Here is an 18,237-nt window from a genome sequence, read left to right on the forward strand (position 1 = left end):
GTTTTATTTTCTTTGAAGAGAATGTAGTTCAATTAAAATATTTATTTTTCAAAAATATCAAGCCTACAGTGTTTGGAGGTTGATTAAATTTAAGTGATCTCGTATAAAAGCAAGGAGGAAAATTTTTATAAATGGAAGATTATTACTATAATTGGTATAGTTCTTTCATTAAACAATTAGGCTATATATGAAAAATAATAATAAATTAACCTAATTTTCCGTGCCGTTACCAAAACAAAAACATTTTTTTTATCCTCAGTAGTAGGACTAGCGTATTTCCAAAACTTACTTGTCTTTCCCAATCTCTTGTTACCTTAATTTATGACTTATGAGTTCCTTTACCTTATTTATTATTTTGTTCGCTTTCATTTCGTAGATTGTTTCTTTATGATTTTACTTTAAGTTATTTATTCTGTATATTTGTTTATATGAGGTATTGGTTCCTGATTTGAATAAATCTTATTTTGTAAATTTATTTTGAGTTTGCCATTTTTTTGTCTGCTGCAGAAAAACCAAATACAGTACTATTGTTTTGGAATCATCAGGTTTTCAAATAATGACTATGTTCTCCTCTGTAGTTATCAATGATTAACAAAACTACACCTAGAAGAGCAAAATACACTAATGGTATATATCTGAGCAGTGGTTAATTTGGTATCTATTTAATTTATGTCTAAATCCTTGATGCTAAACATCTTGTCGTTCAATTCTGTTCCTCATACAATATTGCATCATATTTTAATTAGTAATTGTTGTATTTCCAGCCTTATTTCCTCTCAATCCCTCTCTTCCGTTTCACTTCCCTTTCCCTTTGTACTATATTCTTTTATATTAGTTTATTCCTTACCTAAACTTATAAACTGATACTTTCCAAGATTTTTTTATTTTAGTTTTTCCCGCAAAGTTTATAGGGAGAACTTAAGGGTACAGTATTGGTTTTCTGCAGTGGATTTTGTTTTTATTCCCTGTCCCAGCTTTTCCCGATTCCTCATACTTGGATTTGAATATTTTACTTGTGTATGGTAATAAATTGTTTCACTATAATAACAGAGAGGATAATAAAAATTTAACCACAGTGGTATTTTTCATAGTTTGGTCAAAATATGTATACAAATTAAGGATGTAACTTTAAAAATTGTAAAAGAAAATATCGGAGACAAAATCATAGCTGAAAATACCCTTATTTGTATCAAATCAAATCAAAATCACTTATTTTTGTAGACATTTTACAATGCATTAACAATCGTCACAAAATTCATATACTTTAAAGAATTAATCTTCAAGAATAAACCCGGACCTAAACATTATTAAGACCACTTGTTTATTGAGCAAAAGTAAAAAATCAACCAAGATTCAACTTGTAAGAAAAATGATAATTATATCTCCTAAATCTTCCATCCTTCGGTAAAAAAGCTTAGTAATAACGAATTAAAACATCAACCTATGCTTGACACTGTATGGTGAGTATCTCTTTTAGTTTTTCTCTATAGGAATAGTTCAGAAGATGTGATATGAGTCAAGAGTTAGAGAAGACTGTAAATCACTGCCTCCCTCAGTTGCAAATACCTCAGATGAGCCAAGGGGTTGAATATCGGGTGGTGGAATATCTAGAATCGTATACCAAATGGTTTTGTTAATTTCCCTGGTGAAATGTTCTCAACTCTTCAACAGATTTTTTCTGGTAACAACAAATGTGAGAGCATTTACCACCTTTCTACACTTTTTCCACAAAGTCGAACTTGCATCTTGAACGACAAAACAAGCTCACATGTTGGTATCCCTGTATTTTATTTCATTGCTAATCAGCTGATATGCATTGTTGCATCTATGAGTTTTAGTGTTATTGTGATTTTATTGTGAATAAGTCTCAGCGTGGCGTCTTAAACAAACTTGGCGCAATAATTTCAACAAACAGGGATACCACCAGCTTGTTTTTTTGTTAGTGTCTCGTGACAAATTACGAGAGCTGTGGTTTTTCCTACTCTCGCACCGCTGTGTTGTTTTTATTTTCCGCAATAATGATATTCCACCTCCTCGACCTATTCTTCGCCCCGGGCCACAACATGTTACCTCATTTTGTTTTATAGAAGAGTGTGATATAATGTAAAGACTGCAAAGGTGCGAAACTAGGTGCAAAAGTGGTGCAAGCACAACTAAACTGTTCCTTCTCATTTGCTGCTGAATTCCTCCATGTTACCGAAACCAGTGTTTCTAATGTTTCTAATCGTTTATTTTGTACCGGGTTGTTTGTATAGGGATGTCGTAGGTATAGGTGGATCGCACTTCATCCGTTTATTGTTTTATGAGTGAATGGTTTGTAATATATTTGTAAATATGTTCTTGACAGTTTCAGTTGTTTTAGTTTTGACACAATGTTTAAGTTTGAAAGATGATGAGGAAAAGCTAAAAGTTTCAGGAAAAGGATTTTACTGTGACATAAATTTTAAAAATGACTACAGTTTGGTGTATTAAAACTAATATGGTTCAAAATTATTCCTTTCCTTTTTTCAATTTACTGGTCCTTCTAGGCTTATCACTAGGAATTATTAAATGGGATAGTTCTATTGAAATGTCTTTTTAGGGAACCATAATTAATTTTAATATTTATTACCGTAACCAATAACTTTCCATATCGGTACCTATTAGTTTCATCTTGATTTATGATAAAACTTTCATTTTTGTATCTTGAAAATCTAATTTGAAAATTAAGTTTCTACTGATATTACTTCTACATCTAAGAAAGGTGCTAGACCACACTGAGCATTAATTTAAGTGACCATCATTAATAATTTATTTTATTTTAATAACTATAAATATCTGTAGATTACATTATGTTAAGCTTCTATTTGATGAAAAAGCACTTGCAGTAACTTCTTTTATGTCCATTCTTTTTCAAACCCATTGTAACTCCTTTCTTCAAACAAAAACCAAGCTAAATATCCCAAGCAATCTTTTGCTTGTTTTGTTTACAATTTCTTCAGTAGTTTTGTCCAAATTAGTTCACACCGAATTAATGTAATTTTATTTAAGTAGAAGCGGTTTGTTTCTTCAAATGAATAACTCCATGTTATGCACTTTACAGGGTAGCAAAATACAAGCTAATTAAATATTGTATATATTAAATGTATAGATGAATGTGTCTAAAGGAAAGCCTTGCCACTAAGGGTGAGGTATAAGGTGCCGTATATGTATTGTCAATGGCTGAATGTGAAAATGTATTATATAAGGATAGCATTAACAAATTTGCTAGAACCATGTTTGTAGTAAGCATAGTTTTGGAAAGTGTTTCACGTCAAATAAAGGGATTAGTGAAAAGGGTCGAGTTTTATTTTGCCTGTTGCTTAGGTTTTCATATAAGTTTCAATAAAAATTAGTGTGAATAGTATATAGTTGTAATATATAGCAAATGTTAGTGACATTATTGGCCTTAGGGCCAAAGTATCAAAGAAAAATGCACATCAATAAAATATGATGACTTCCCATGTTGTAGAAATGATAATTGAACACAAAAGTAGACATCCCACTTATATGGACCAGCTGCCGCCAATTTTTCAAAGTATATAGTTGTGTGAGCCAGTCACAGAATTTGCTAGTATCTAAAATGATGTTTTCCATCTTATTTTGTGTTGTAGACATAGTAGGATGGTAACAGTTGCTGTAGCTCACAATAAGTTGGTCTGTTAGTTTGATTTGATAAAAATGTTTTTGTATTCAACAGAAATTAGTATTTTAGATCAGTACAATCAGTGGCTCACATCTACTACGATAATTTTGATTAAAATACTGACAAAAACTTTATAGCATGGGGATGGAATATGTTGTCCATGAATAGTTTAGGTGTTACTAAGAAGACTATGACAGTTTGGTAACATTATAAATGAAGAAAACTGTGGATATAGCAAGAAAGAAATTAATTTCTCCGTTATTCTTTGTCCAAACTAAGCTTAGTAACCAAATCAAATCAACTCATTATTGAGCCAGAATAATTAAAAATGTAACAGGATAATTAACATATTATTGGAATCTCCATAAAATTCTTAAATTGTATATATTTCGCAATTTTTTGCTAAAATTACCTAGCCTATCAGTTTTGGAATTTGGCACAATATATTTAAAATAACCAGCCATTTCAAAACATTTTAAGAGTTTTTATTCATATTTTGCAAAAAGATACAGGGGCCAATAAGATAAACAGTTTTACAGAACCTCAACACTATAGCATAAACTGTTAAGGATTTATGAATTTTTTTACATATACAATAAGACAGCTGCTAAGGGAACGAAAGAAGAGAAATGTTTATATGAACTTTTTGCTTATTTTGATTCAAAAAAATATGTCCCCACCTTTTTTAAACACACTGTGTTTTTACTTGGGATACAGGACCATGTCACATTCTATTCTCATCTTAAAGTTGAAACCGGTTAAAAAAAAACTTAGTTAACTTGAACTATTGACATCATCTGTTCATTACAAACTGTGGCACTTTTATTTCCACTTCAACTATGAAAAGTAATTGAGTAAATGTAGCTTCAACACTCTGTGAAACCTATGTGTTTTTTGAGCCCAACTTTCAACAGATGGCTTATAAACATTATATGTCTACTTCAGTCTAAATTCAATGTCAAAATCATATCTTCAACCTATTGAATATGGGCTACAAAGTGTCATGGTGAATATGGGGAGCTTTACTTGTAATAATGAAAGAGTCCTGTGCAGTTTTGTTCCTGGCAGAGATCAGGTGTTTTCATAACCAGGATCACTTTGAAATCCCCAAATTTGACAATGATGAAAGCAAGGTCCAGTTCTAAACCAGGAAAATGTTTCCGATTTTCTCGAAAATAAACCAGTAAACTCCTGAATTTTAACACTGAAATAAACCAATCATTCATAACTTATATTATATTGAGGCCTACTAATATTGGTAAAGATAGGTTACAACTATCAAACTAATCCATCATGCAGTATGTTTGATGATTATTGCAATTTATTTTATCCAGGCAGCTGAGATGTACTGTACAGTATTTTAAGACGTGCACAATACAATAAATTGAATGTCCCTAATACAAAATGAATGTATTTTACACATTTTATAATCGTTTCCATTTTATTCTCTAAGCATTTTATCAATAATTATTTTTTTATAAATATATGGCAAATGTTTGGATAGTGTGATCAGTTTAAACCTCAGTCACAAAATTGATGAAAAGAAAATATTCAACACTTTACTTTGACTATTTTTCTTCCATGGTAGCTGGGTGAAATATCCAGTCATGTCTCTTCATTCATCCACCACTATTGTCATAGATTAAGCTCTTGTAATCTGTGCTATTATAGCCAGTCCCTGCCCCTACGAGACGATTAATTTCCAATTAGTATCATCTTAGTTTTCAAAAAAATAAAAAAATAAACAAAAACTTGAATGACGACCAATCCTTGTCTATACTTAGGAATCATTGTTAATTTTGGGAGAAATATTTTTGAATGTTAAACACATTTAAAACTCAACCCAAACATGAAACAATTTCCCAGAAGAAACCATTTTAACAAATTCGTTTACCAAAATAGTGCAAACATTCATCAAAACTGTATGGGTCTTTGACAACAACAATGTACACAGGAGTAGGTTAGCTTGACAGTATTATGTTGGTTTAGGTAGTAAAATCTGGTACGGCTTTAGTGCTACAGTTGCTACAAAAACTGAAACGTAGCTGTGGGGATATTTGGACATTTATGAAGGCGGAGAACATAAATCTTGTGGGCCCAGGGGCACAGCCTCTTGTGGCGGGCCAGGGACATTGCGCTGCAAATGTTTTTACTTTTGGTTCCTGGTAGACTGCTTACAGTTTGGTGCCCTAAGTACTAGGTATAAGTTAAAAGAATTCAAGTATATTTGCTGATTATGTTTAGGAACACTGTAGACATTTTACTTTATGTTTATTGTCTGTGAAAATACAGTTTCATGCTAAAATAAAAAGAATCCAATTAGATGTTTTGTGATGTTGTTATACATCTGGGTAGCTGAGTAGTTATGGTACTCACCTGTTAATAAGAAAGTCGCCCGGTTCAATCCTGTAAAATGATTTGATACAAGGCCCAGCTGTCTTTGATCACTGGGCTTAAAATACTGATTTGATCATCATGACTGAGGAAACAGCTGGACGAATTCTGTAACAAAGCTACACAGATAACCTCAGTCAATTCTACACTCACAGTCATCTTGCATTCATATTGAGCTTTAAAAACGCACCCAATTTTGCTTGTTGTTCTAGAAATCATAGGAACAATAATTGTGATTGCAATAAACTTGATCCAGGCTAAAGCAATACAAGGAAAAAGGCACTCCATTTTACACGCATCCTACTTTTATTTGGGAAATTTGAAAAATCAAACTTTATTATGTTTAATTAAATCAATGAAGAACTGCACGATAATGTTGTACAAGACTCCTCTACCTTGATTCAAAAGGCTGAATTTTGTCTTCCTTTTTAGGTAGTTACCAAAGTAGTTATGCTAGAAATTAGGTTTCAGAACAACTCTTTTTTCACTTTTGTAAACCGTCATATTTGTTCCATGTTTTAATTTGCATCAATACGAATGAACAAATCATGCGATAATTTCTGAAGAATAAAAAACAGAACCACAGAGATCGCGTGCGAGCTGGTCCAAGGCCAAGGCAATTTACACGGCTATCAGTTGCTCTTGCGAGACCGGTCCCCGGTATGAATGGATGAGTCATGACGATAAGGCACATAGTCGCTTGTTTTGGCAACAACCAGCGACGTGCGTGACCTACCGCAACCGGCGAGAGCGAGCACTCAAAACACGACCGTATTGCTACTTGCTGGCTAGTGGCTAGACTGCTAGCAGTTTCCACGATGTTCTGTTGTATGTTGAATCGTTGGGATGGGAAATCGTACAAAGCCCAAGAAAGTGTTGATGGAAATTGTTTGCTATGCCGTTTAGGCCCCCCCCCCCGAAAAAATGAAATTCAAAATTATAGTGCTCGCATTGAAAGCTGAGGGCTAAGTAAAATTTTTTACTTAAACACGTTAAACAGTGGCAAGAAAATTTTTTTAACCTCTCCCTTGGATACTCAAAAATGCTATTTTCGTGAAACATAACTCACATAATAAAATAAAACATTGACACCTTACGTCAACCTTAACTTAAAACTTTGTACCGTACAGGTGTAGGGAAACAGATACGTGAACGATTTTAGTATCTTTTTTAGTAGACTTGTGTAAAGATCAATGTAAATTAAACACAAATACGTATGATAACACTAAAAATTGTAATCGTAACAAATTTGTATTATGTTATTGTTTGTATAAAGTGTGTTTTTATACAAAAACAATAACAATCAAATCAAAACAAATACATACTAATTTGACAGTTACAATCGGTAATCTTTTGTTTGCAATCCGAGTGACATCAGAAAATGATGGAAATAGCACACCTATATTTTTTCCTTCCACCATGCCCTATCCCAAGCGTGATTTATACAACTTCTTTACTTCTCGAGAGATGTTAAGTTGAAAAAACTCACTCGGTAAGGTAATGATACCCATTTGAATAACATTGAGTGCTTAACTTAAAAAATATACGTCTATGGAGCCAACGACGTTCAACGCTAGAAATCAGCTGTGCGCTTGAATGTTATTGTTATGCTTTAAAGTATTTTCCTAACCTAGCTTTTGTTTGTAAAAGAACGTTACTGTTAGAAGAGTGAAATGGATAATGAAAAATATTGTACGTAACAAGGCTTGCTCGTTGCTCAACATTCACCTGCTTGATGTAAAAACACCCTTACTACACTTGTAAGGTAAATAGCTATTTTATTTACCATTCGTTCCGCCACTAGATCATAAGATTTAAATTGACACTTTAAAAATAAGTATCAGTTGTTTACGACTGCCGGAAAAGGGATGTTACAGAGAGCACCCTTATGTATTAAGTATATAGATGGATATAGAAGATTGGAGCTTTGACATTCTCAAAGAAATCGTTGAGAGAAATGTGGAATTAAATGCTAAGTTATATCAAGTATTTGATTAAATCTGTAGGTAAAAACACGATTAAAGCTAGGTTGGACCGTTGGACCCTCATCTGTCAAAGTCTGTGACCTAGAGTCTCATTTTCAACATTCAGAAAGGGGATCTTTACAATACAGTCGTTAATATGAGTCATGTTAATATTAGACAAGTAACATGATGACAGAAACAAATGTTAAGAGTGCTTCCTGCCAATCGTAACTAACTGTGATATATGGGATTGACTGCCTGTGCATGTGCAACACTACACATTGCAACAACTCTGCACTCGTTGACTACAGATACACAGCCCCAAAGTAGGAATTGTATTCCGATGCTTAAGTTGTTGTTTATACATTTTTTAAGGTTTGTCAATCAAATATATTAAGGAATGTAAACTAACGATGAAAAGCTTGAGTTCGTTACTGTATTTTGATAATTTTAATATTACTACTATCTGAAAAATAGATCCGCTGTTATTGTAAACTACTGTTAGACCGCTGGCATCATAAACCAAACAACAAATTCAAGCGTTGCCGAAGTTGAAAACCCCACCAAACCATTCGTCCGATTTTAAATGAGAAGAAAAATCGAATTGCATGATGAAAAGCCACTAAGCTAAAAATCTCTTAGTTGTGAAAAGAGCTAATAAATAATCAATAAAGCTAGCCAACGGAGTAGACCTTTGTAAATTATAGATTACGAGCATTTCCTAAACACCAACTTAATAATCATTCCAAACTGATGGGTAAAATATGTCAACTAAATCACTTCTTAAGTTCCATCCAGTTAAGTGTAGAAAAATGAAATACAACAAGAAAACTCAAAAAGTAGCAGATTCAATGGAGTCTCCAATAAACAGGTAGGTACGTGTTCATATTTTTTGGAAAAAAAGCTCCAGTTGATCCGTGTAGAGCCAATGTGTAAAAAAAAGTATCATTACTTTAGTTAGGTTAGCGAGTCTTACTCAAGTACGCATAAGGCAATACGGTCGTAGAATTGAGGGAAATATTGAGCTTTGTTATTCACTTACATCCATACTACAATCGAGGACTGCTGGTTTCAGTTTCGGGTTATCAAAAAGCTAAACACTTTTCTCAAGATCGAACCGGCGACCCTCTTAAACAGAAGTTGTGGCTTTACCATATAGCCACACTCCTACCCAACTACCTCGTCCAGAGTTAATAACACAGGAGTATATGAAGAGCACAATTACTCAAAGAAGACTCATTGTTAATATTACGATTTTTTACGCAATAAGAATTTTGCTCAACTTAGCGTATAATCAACTAAAAATGCTTCACTAAAATCTCATTGTATCACGTTTTCAGTCGGAGATGCAAGTATTTCACAATGCAACGTCGCTAGCCGACAGCCTGACTCTTGATTGGACGAAGTGTGAAAAGGGGCAGTTAGTGGTTTTATTGACTATTAATATAACTTTGTAGTTGGCCGCAGATTGTAAGGCGGGCAGGTTCCCAGGACGGGCGTGTTCTGCTCTTCGAGACCAACGATTCATGAAGTATTATTGGAGTAAAGGAACTGAAAGTGTGGGCTGTTGTGTAAAATGTTCAAACAGGTAAGAATACAGATGAATAGCTGAATAGTTATAGTGCTCACCTAGTAATCAAACCGAACTGTTGCCATTTTGGTCCTGAGAAAAGACTTTAACTTTTTAACTGGTCCAAATTATGTCCAGTTGTCCTTGGTAATTGGGCTTTAAATATGGTTGTACAACTGATCTTAGTCAGTAACAAAGCTACACAGATATTCTTCCTCCATTGATCCTGCATAGATGTAAAGAATTGAATTGAATGAAATCTCTCAAAGTAAAAATTAAAGTTGATAATGAACAGGAGGAGTATAAGGCCCGCGTTAACTGATTAAATACTGTCTTTCAGCGTTAACCTAATCCAGGGACAAGTTCAATATCTCTAGTTCCTTTAAAACTTAGAATATCACTACAACAACCCTTTGACATTAGTAAAGATTCATACCATAGTTACCAAAAAATAAACACCTCATCGTGAACATATAGAGAAACTTTGATTTATAAATTTTATAGATTTGTAAACTATTAAATTACTGTACTATTCCACATTTCTTTTATCACTGTAAGGAGTGTAAGGTCTGCATGAATTTAACAATATCTGTGGTAAACAATAGCGGTCCAAATATGTATCCCTGAGGAACCCCACTTTACCAAACCAGACAATACCTCTTTTATCCAACACCTGGCATTAAGCTTCAGTTTACAACACCACGAAACACATGTTCCATATTTAAAAACCAGATTTCCACCCCAGAGTGTTAACAAACCAAGAAGGAGAGACGTGAACATCGTCGGTAGCAGGAGGCAAGCCAGGAATGTAGAGCTGTAAAGCTCATTTTGACGACCATTACCACTGATAATTATATTGAAATAGTCCCGGTCGATCGTTTAGGCCTGCTTAAGTCAAATGAGTGGCTTCGTAATTATAATAATCATATAGCATAAATTTTACTCAAAATGTGGTAATTAGGCAATGAAAAGAGACCGCACGCTCGGTTGTAACGGATAGCGAGCGGTCGCCGGACAACGACTGATAAAAGGTGCTGATACACAGATTGAGATGTTCTGTGCACTTTATATTCACAATGTTTTAATTAAATAATGCGGGCAATCTTCGTTAATTGTTGGTAACAGCTGTGTAATCACCCGTTGATGACTCGTTAGTAAGATTACCAGGAGGTCCGGTGGTAAATTTGATGAAGAGTTGATTTGTCGGTGTTTTCTGGGTATGTAAAAATGTATTAAACACAAAAATAATAAGTTTAAGTCAATGATTTTAAAAGATTACTTACTTTTGCCGAACATTATTTTGTGTTTTATTATTTTCGGAAATGCGGAGAAAATAAATACGAACCGAGCTATTAGCTTCAAAAGATAATGCAGTTTCCTTAATCTATCTATACTATTATCATAGATAAAACATACTCCCTTAGTAGATTTCTCATCCTAATGGAACAGCTGAAGACAATTTTATTGTTAGTTCTGTACGGTTTATGTAGAGGTCGTGTTTTATTTACAATTTGTTTCCCGTTAATACAGTCATTTAAAACCTCGTTTAACCAAATAATACGATCTACAACTCCATCTACAGCAAATGTTTATGTGGGGCATAAACAATAAATTGTCCCCTACTTATTTAACCAAACAGTAAAGCACAAATCAAGAATTAACCCTAAAATAATAGAAACAAAATTTCGTCGACACTAGTACCCAGTGTGGCGTACATGAACTAGACATGAAAAACGAGCTTCAAAATTTACAATGAGATGAGAAGTCTACTTGTGTTGGTTAGTCTATGCTATTATAAAACTCAGGTGGTGTCTGTCTGTCCGTCTGTCTGTCTGGACAGCTGTCACAACTAAAATATTAAACCGATACAGCCAAAATGAAGCACAAAGATGGTCCACGTATCTAGGAATGTCTTAGGCCTATTCACTTCCCTAAGTTCCTCTCGGGCTACGCCCCTTGGATGTCCAAAGTTTTGAGGTGAGGTTTTTTAAAGTAAATATCAATTGATTGGTCTCCATGGAAGCATGAGAAAATTCACAATGTTCACCGATGCATTGACATTTAAATGTAAACAATCAGAACTGCCAAATGCTCATTTTACAATTTCAGACAGCTGATCCAAAGAATTAAATACATTTTACAAAACTATTTGGTAGGGTTATTTCACCTAAAACTTTATGATGGATTATTTATTCTAAATCTATTTCAATGATTATGAAACTGACTTTTCTTCCCGTTGCGAAGCATGGGTACAGCAGCTAGTTAAATAAAATAAGGACAGCTGATTTAGTGTTGCATTTTAAGTACATAATAAATAGGCAATACAATTTTAATATACTGAAGGGATTATCTTTCAAAGCCGATTTGAATAAAAAATATATATTAAATCTTTTAAATAAAATTTAAAATAAATTTAGCAAAAACTAAAATGGATTTTGTGGTAGAAACCCTCTCCAAAAATCAACTCCTCTAGGCCGTTCTAGCTGTTTTTTATTGAATTAAATAGATATGTATTTACAGTTTACTCTTCTAATTTGTTTTCAGACAAATTTATTCATACGCAGCCGTTTAAATAATCGGCGTTTATGTTTCTGATCGAAAAAATGCTGCAGCCCGGCACCAGGACTTTACCATCAGGGCTGTAAAATTGGTGGCAGAATTTTTGCAGTGCACACTTGAAAATCATAAGGTACATTCATTTAAAAGTCAATAGCTTTTTGGCAGTCCGAAACTAGTTCCAGTTGTCCTTGATCATTGGCCGAAACCAACCTACTAAATATAGTAATAAGCCAACCTAAGTCATCCCGTAGAGAATGTTTACCGTACTACGTGGTTTTCCTAGTTACAGCAGGTAATAATAGATTTCATTCGAATTAATACAATCAATGTCAGTATTAATATATTATCAACACCACTTCTTATCTGCACTGACCGAATGGTTTTCGGATCACAGCTAATTTCGTTTAATTACAAGCCCTGGCAAGTGGGAATTACTCGGCTGTAAATAAATGCTCATAAACCTGTCAACAATAACGTCAAAACGAACTTTTAGAGCTTACGATAAATATCCTGAAATGGAGGTAGGACTAATTTCGAAGGGGTATTAAAGATGATTAAGAATTTTTACGATTAGGCAAAAGCACTGGAGTATTTTTATAAGGTAATTAACGTAGGTTTAATATGTTTTACCAACATTTGAAAATATATAGTAAAATATATAATCCCCCTTTCAAAATAGGGAATAATATCAGGTCTAAGTCAACCATTGTCGACATTTTCATTTAATAAGGATACATGGGTAAACTTGGATAAGATAAATTTCTCAAAATAAGTTCACTCTTAAAAAAAATTTAAGTTAAAAGTCAATAACTGAACAAAAATGACGTGTGAGAGATGTACTATTTTTGTGAATTGCAAAAGGATCATTTTCTCGAAATATAAGTGGGTAAGTTATCTCAAACGTTTAACAAATTTTACCAAGTCCTCTACTGTTTTATTATGGGTATCCAATAAATTTGTTGATGAAAATTAAAAAAATAGAGCTACTTTCTATGGAGAAGACAGATGCGTCAGTGGTTTTTAATCATAACTACATATTATTTTCTTCTGGATAAAACCAAGACTACCGGTACTTAAATGTACTCAATACCAATACAAAGTTAAATCAAAAACATTTCAAGAAATCAAAAGAAACCCCAAAAACAAACTTTTGACAGGTAAACTCGTTAATTCAATTAAACCCATTCCGACCTTAATTCCCGATAAATTCCTCCTCAATACTGACAGTTCAAATCGATCGATCCACATTTCTACATAATCTCTCTGTTGCTCTCATACAAAACAGTTTTTCGAAGTACCCAAGTACTCGTTTTTCAGCCGATGCTCATCCTGGAAAACATTCGACTTTTTTGGATGTTCAGAAGAAAATGTGCATTGCTCATGACAAAAAGTGTTCTGCGGTCTAATTCAATTATTCCGTACGCCGGTCGAAGCGATTATATCGTTTGAGGTTTTTGTCTCGGTGAAGGATTTAGCTGACCACCTGGGGTAGACTAAATATCAATATACGTTGGCGAACTTTAAGAGTACTTTTTTTATTTTAAGGTAAATCTGAACACAGTAGAACTTCATGTGATCACCATTCATAGCTATTATGGGGTAATCTTTACGAACTAGTTAGGTTTGTATTCCTGATTTGAATCTGTTGTGTAATAACACTCCAAATGGGCAACTTAACAACAATACGTAGAAATATAATTAGGTAAAATAAACTGTGTACCAGATACTCAAAATGTTTGGATTTTGAAATGGTTCTGGACAATTAACGCTGTTTTTTAAATGTTAATGTAAATAGTAAAGTATAAAAATAGTTATAATAAACAATCATGATTATTACAAAACTAATATTTTCTACAAATAATAGCACTCCGAGCACGGTGTTTGTAGTCTATTCGGGGAAATATTTATTCAAATATTCCGTGTCTTTTAACTATTGCATGTTTTTTACAAAGCTTATTTTATTTTTGACTTTATTTATGTGCCATTTGACACCTGATATGCCCTATTGTAGTTCGTTGGGTAATGAGTATTCACTATGTCTTCAAAACTCAACATTTTATAAGGACATTAGTAGTATTAGATTTTAGCTATTTCATCTCTACATTTTATGGCTTCTGATGGAGTCGTTCATTAATCCACTATTCACCTCCAAACCTCCACAATTCGAACACATAACCAAGTGTATACTGATACATAAGTTTTGAACCTTTCTCAGAGAAATACATAAGAATGCAAAGTGGAGATTTCGCAGAAGTGTCCGTGAACCTGATACTAGGCGCTAGCCGCGAATATCGCTTATGTATGGGACATAGCCGGGGTTATTTATTTGGCTGACTTGGCGGCTTGGCTCTTCACTATTCATCACCAAAGATAGTATCAGCTGGCCAACAGGTCACATGTTCCACACCCGCCAAAACGGACAATACCTTCGCTGCGGGAACCGGTGTTGTGGATTTGTGTGACCCCGTTTGGAGAAATAGTCATATTTACGTGTCAGTTTCTTACTACATATTACAGTAGCTTGACTTCACGTATCGTCTGATACAGTTAATGGTGAGTAGGTTACTTGCCTTAAGTAACATGAAATACATTAGAGGCAAGTAACCTGCCTGCTCTACCGGCCTCGTGTAAACGCGGCTTTACTATCATGAGAAAGTCAGAATATTTTGATGGTTCAAAAACTGGAATCAGCTGTTCTTGATTAATTTTTTTTTTTTAATGGTCCTGACTAAAGAAACAGCTGATCATAGGACAGCAATAACAAAGCAGTTATTCATTTTACTCTCGTCCTTTATATGCCTTTGCTTTAAAATGTGGGCCATTGTGTAAGCGTCGGAAAAATCCCAAACAATGATCCATTCCCACTCTAAAGCGGAAAAGATCTATTTTGCGTACTGTTTACAGGTATAGCAATGTGATAGTTTCCATGCATAGTATAAATTGTGCAAGGGAAAGCAAAGTATCTTTATCACAGAATTTTATTTCATGCATGAAATAAAGTGGTGACTGTTTAGAAACTTTTACCAGTAATTCACTGTTACCTGTTAAAAACAGACGTTGGAGAGACAAGAGAAGAGAAGAGTCCTCATTCACGCCGGACAGTGACTCGGTTTGGATTTATTCAGATATTCAGTGTTTGTTGGATAACAGATCAGTTTCGCCAGACGGAGATCTTTGTAAAGCATAAACTGCTTTGTAGTATAACTTTGTTTTTCGTATACCCATCACTTTAGAAGAGTTTCAATTTTATCTGTAATACTCGTAGGTGTACAGGTTTTCTAACAATAAAAAATTTTACGCCACACTACATTATTTTGATGAACTTTCCACGCAAGGATTTAGTCCAGAAAACAGCTGTTTGCCGCCAGCTTATTCAAATGGGGTTACATTGCGTAATACTGTTCTGCAATGAGTTTTACCGGACACCAATCAGCTGATTATACTGTATTTTCGTGGCAATTAGTGGTTATAAACAAAAACCTAACCTCTCATGACTAGTGATTTTTAGTCCTTTAGTTGGTGGAAATATATAAGGATTTGTACGGATTAAGTAGTATGGCGTAAACTATCGTACGTAACTCGTCCAAAATGTGTGTACCGGACTCGTATGGTAATCCCGTACTCGACTTCGTCTCGCACGGGAACGACCACACTCGTCCGGTAAACACTTATTTTCAGGACTAGTAACGTAATATACTATTGATTATTTTTGTTATTTGTTTAAAAACAAACAGCTGATGTGGACGTTTCAACAATGTTTTCTACAGACAATTATCATATCAACCATCGGGAATAACTCGCTTATAATCTGTGTCCCATCAAAATACATTGAACATTTGTCAGCCTTTAGACTCTGTTTTTCATTCATTTGAATTTTTCAGCGTTCATAAATTTAAGTTCGTCCAAGCAAGTTCTATGGAATGCAAAAGTATTATTTTTAACAAAATATTGTTATGTATTGTTGTTGTGTATTGAAATTGTTGCTTTGAATTTTCTATACATAGCAACAAAATCCGAAAGGGTGTTTTATCCAATTAAAAGAGGTTTATTATAGATGTAAAGAACAGCAAACTTTGAACCAAAATTTCTGGATCATTGTGTTGCATAGTTTGTAATAGTACCGCTACAGTTTTCTGATGATGGTAGACATGCTAAGTTATGAGCATGATAAAAACAAATTTTAAATATATATATTTTGTTTTGAAAATAACATTTTATTTGAGCTCTGTTTTAGAAAAATTATAAAAGAGCTTAGCTTTTGCTCAATTTGCTTACCTTTTCTCTCCGTTCGTTTCCTATTCTTTTTCACAACTTAAATTGTACCTCGTAATATTAATTTATATAGAGACTTTTCACAAACAAATGGTGGAATTCATCCAGAACACCACATTAGTGTTTTAAGCCCCTTTTTCACAACTCGCAGATATCGAAGACTTGCTTGATGTAGAAGCGACACACTAGAGCAGGGACTCGGGCCAATTCGAACGATTCTAAGGTGTCGAAGATATTTTCTTTGTCACTAAACAGATATACTCACCTCGAAATAGCCTTGTCTATAATGTACAGACGGGCCTACCAGTAGCGTCACATAGACGAGTCCAGTGCTGGTTCATCTGTCGTTTTGTTCTAAGACGTTTTAAAAGGTCGTTAATTTTTTTTATTCAGTTGTTGTTGTTACATTGTCAATTAGACTCATGCCGAGTTCAGTTTTCAAGATTTAATTACGATAGTGAATTAGGTTTGAGTAAAATATACGTTCGAGATTAAATTTAATACTTTGACACGTATGATGTAAACTATTTACATGACAGTAAATATATAATATATTAAAGATTGCTCAAAGTCTGTTTCGCATTGTCAAACTGGTCATCATCAGACGTTATAAGCTTAAATAAATCGAGAATTGTTAGGAGACGTGTTTTAAAATATCCTCGTACTGACGCCAACACGTGTAACACGATTATCAAGAAGTTATGGGTTAATAGTGATGCTATGAAGAATGATAACGGTAAAATCGTAGAAAAAATTTCAGATTAGAACCTTAAAGTTATGCCTGATTTAAACTAAATATTCAAAATCGATATGAAGCTTTCAGGTGTTTCTTGCACAAAGTACTTAAACCCCATCCCTTTGATTGAAAGAACTAAATCAATCTGGAATCCTGACTACGGAACCTGCGTTACTCGCGAGCTCAGGGGGGCAAATTAATTCTCTTTCGACTAAATTGGGAATTTTAACCCATATTGATATAACTTGATGTAATATTGATAAAAACTATCTACTTACATGTAAGAGGCAGATCTTTTTAGGTCTTTAAGGTTTGTAAAGTGTAACATGATACATTATGTATTTAGGTATTATTTTTGGTAACGATTACATACATTACACTCCATGGATTCTTGATATAATAAGCCCAAAAACAATTCCATTATTGACATTTCGCAGCGTTAAGTCAGAGTACAGGATATAGACGATACAGAGCGCCAGTGTGTGGTAGCCAAGCACCACCAGCTGTTTACATTATGTGAGAAGTACAATAAGCAGACACGGGATATTGTAGCAACAGAGTGTGACACTGTCGCAAGCAGCGACTACTGTATAGAGAACAAAAAATTCCCAATCAAGTTTATTCTAAGCCGTGTCGTGTGTGAATCTCTTTGAATTGACAGGTAACATAGAGCAATGAGGGATTTTTTGTAATTTAATTTCATTGATCTCAGTTTGCATGGAAATTAATTTTCTTAGTTCGACTCGATGTATGCAAAAATGAACTAGATTCTTACATTTCGTTCAAGTAAACGTTGTTTTAACATTATTAGAAATGAATGTCACAAATATGCTAGTAAGTGACAGTCTTTAACAGATTTTTTGAACCTTGTATCAAGATATCGAATAAAACATATCATATTTGACAAGACAAAGAAAAAAGTTAGTAATTATGTATTCAAAATATTTTATCATATTTTAACCCAGAACCCTTTTACAGATAGGTTTGAAACTGATGTTCTGGGATAATCAATCAGTATGGAAACTATAGTTTTGTTCTGCAATCTTTCTTCTCTTCAAACAGCTTTACCAGTTCACTT

Source organism: Macrosteles quadrilineatus, unplaced genomic scaffold (genome assembly GCF_028750875.1).
Source record: "Macrosteles quadrilineatus isolate MER2022 unplaced genomic scaffold, UCM_ALF_1.0 Scaffold_3__2_contigs__length_128488019, whole genome shotgun sequence".
NCBI classification, from domain to species: domain Eukaryota; kingdom Metazoa; phylum Arthropoda; class Insecta; order Hemiptera; family Cicadellidae; genus Macrosteles; species Macrosteles quadrilineatus.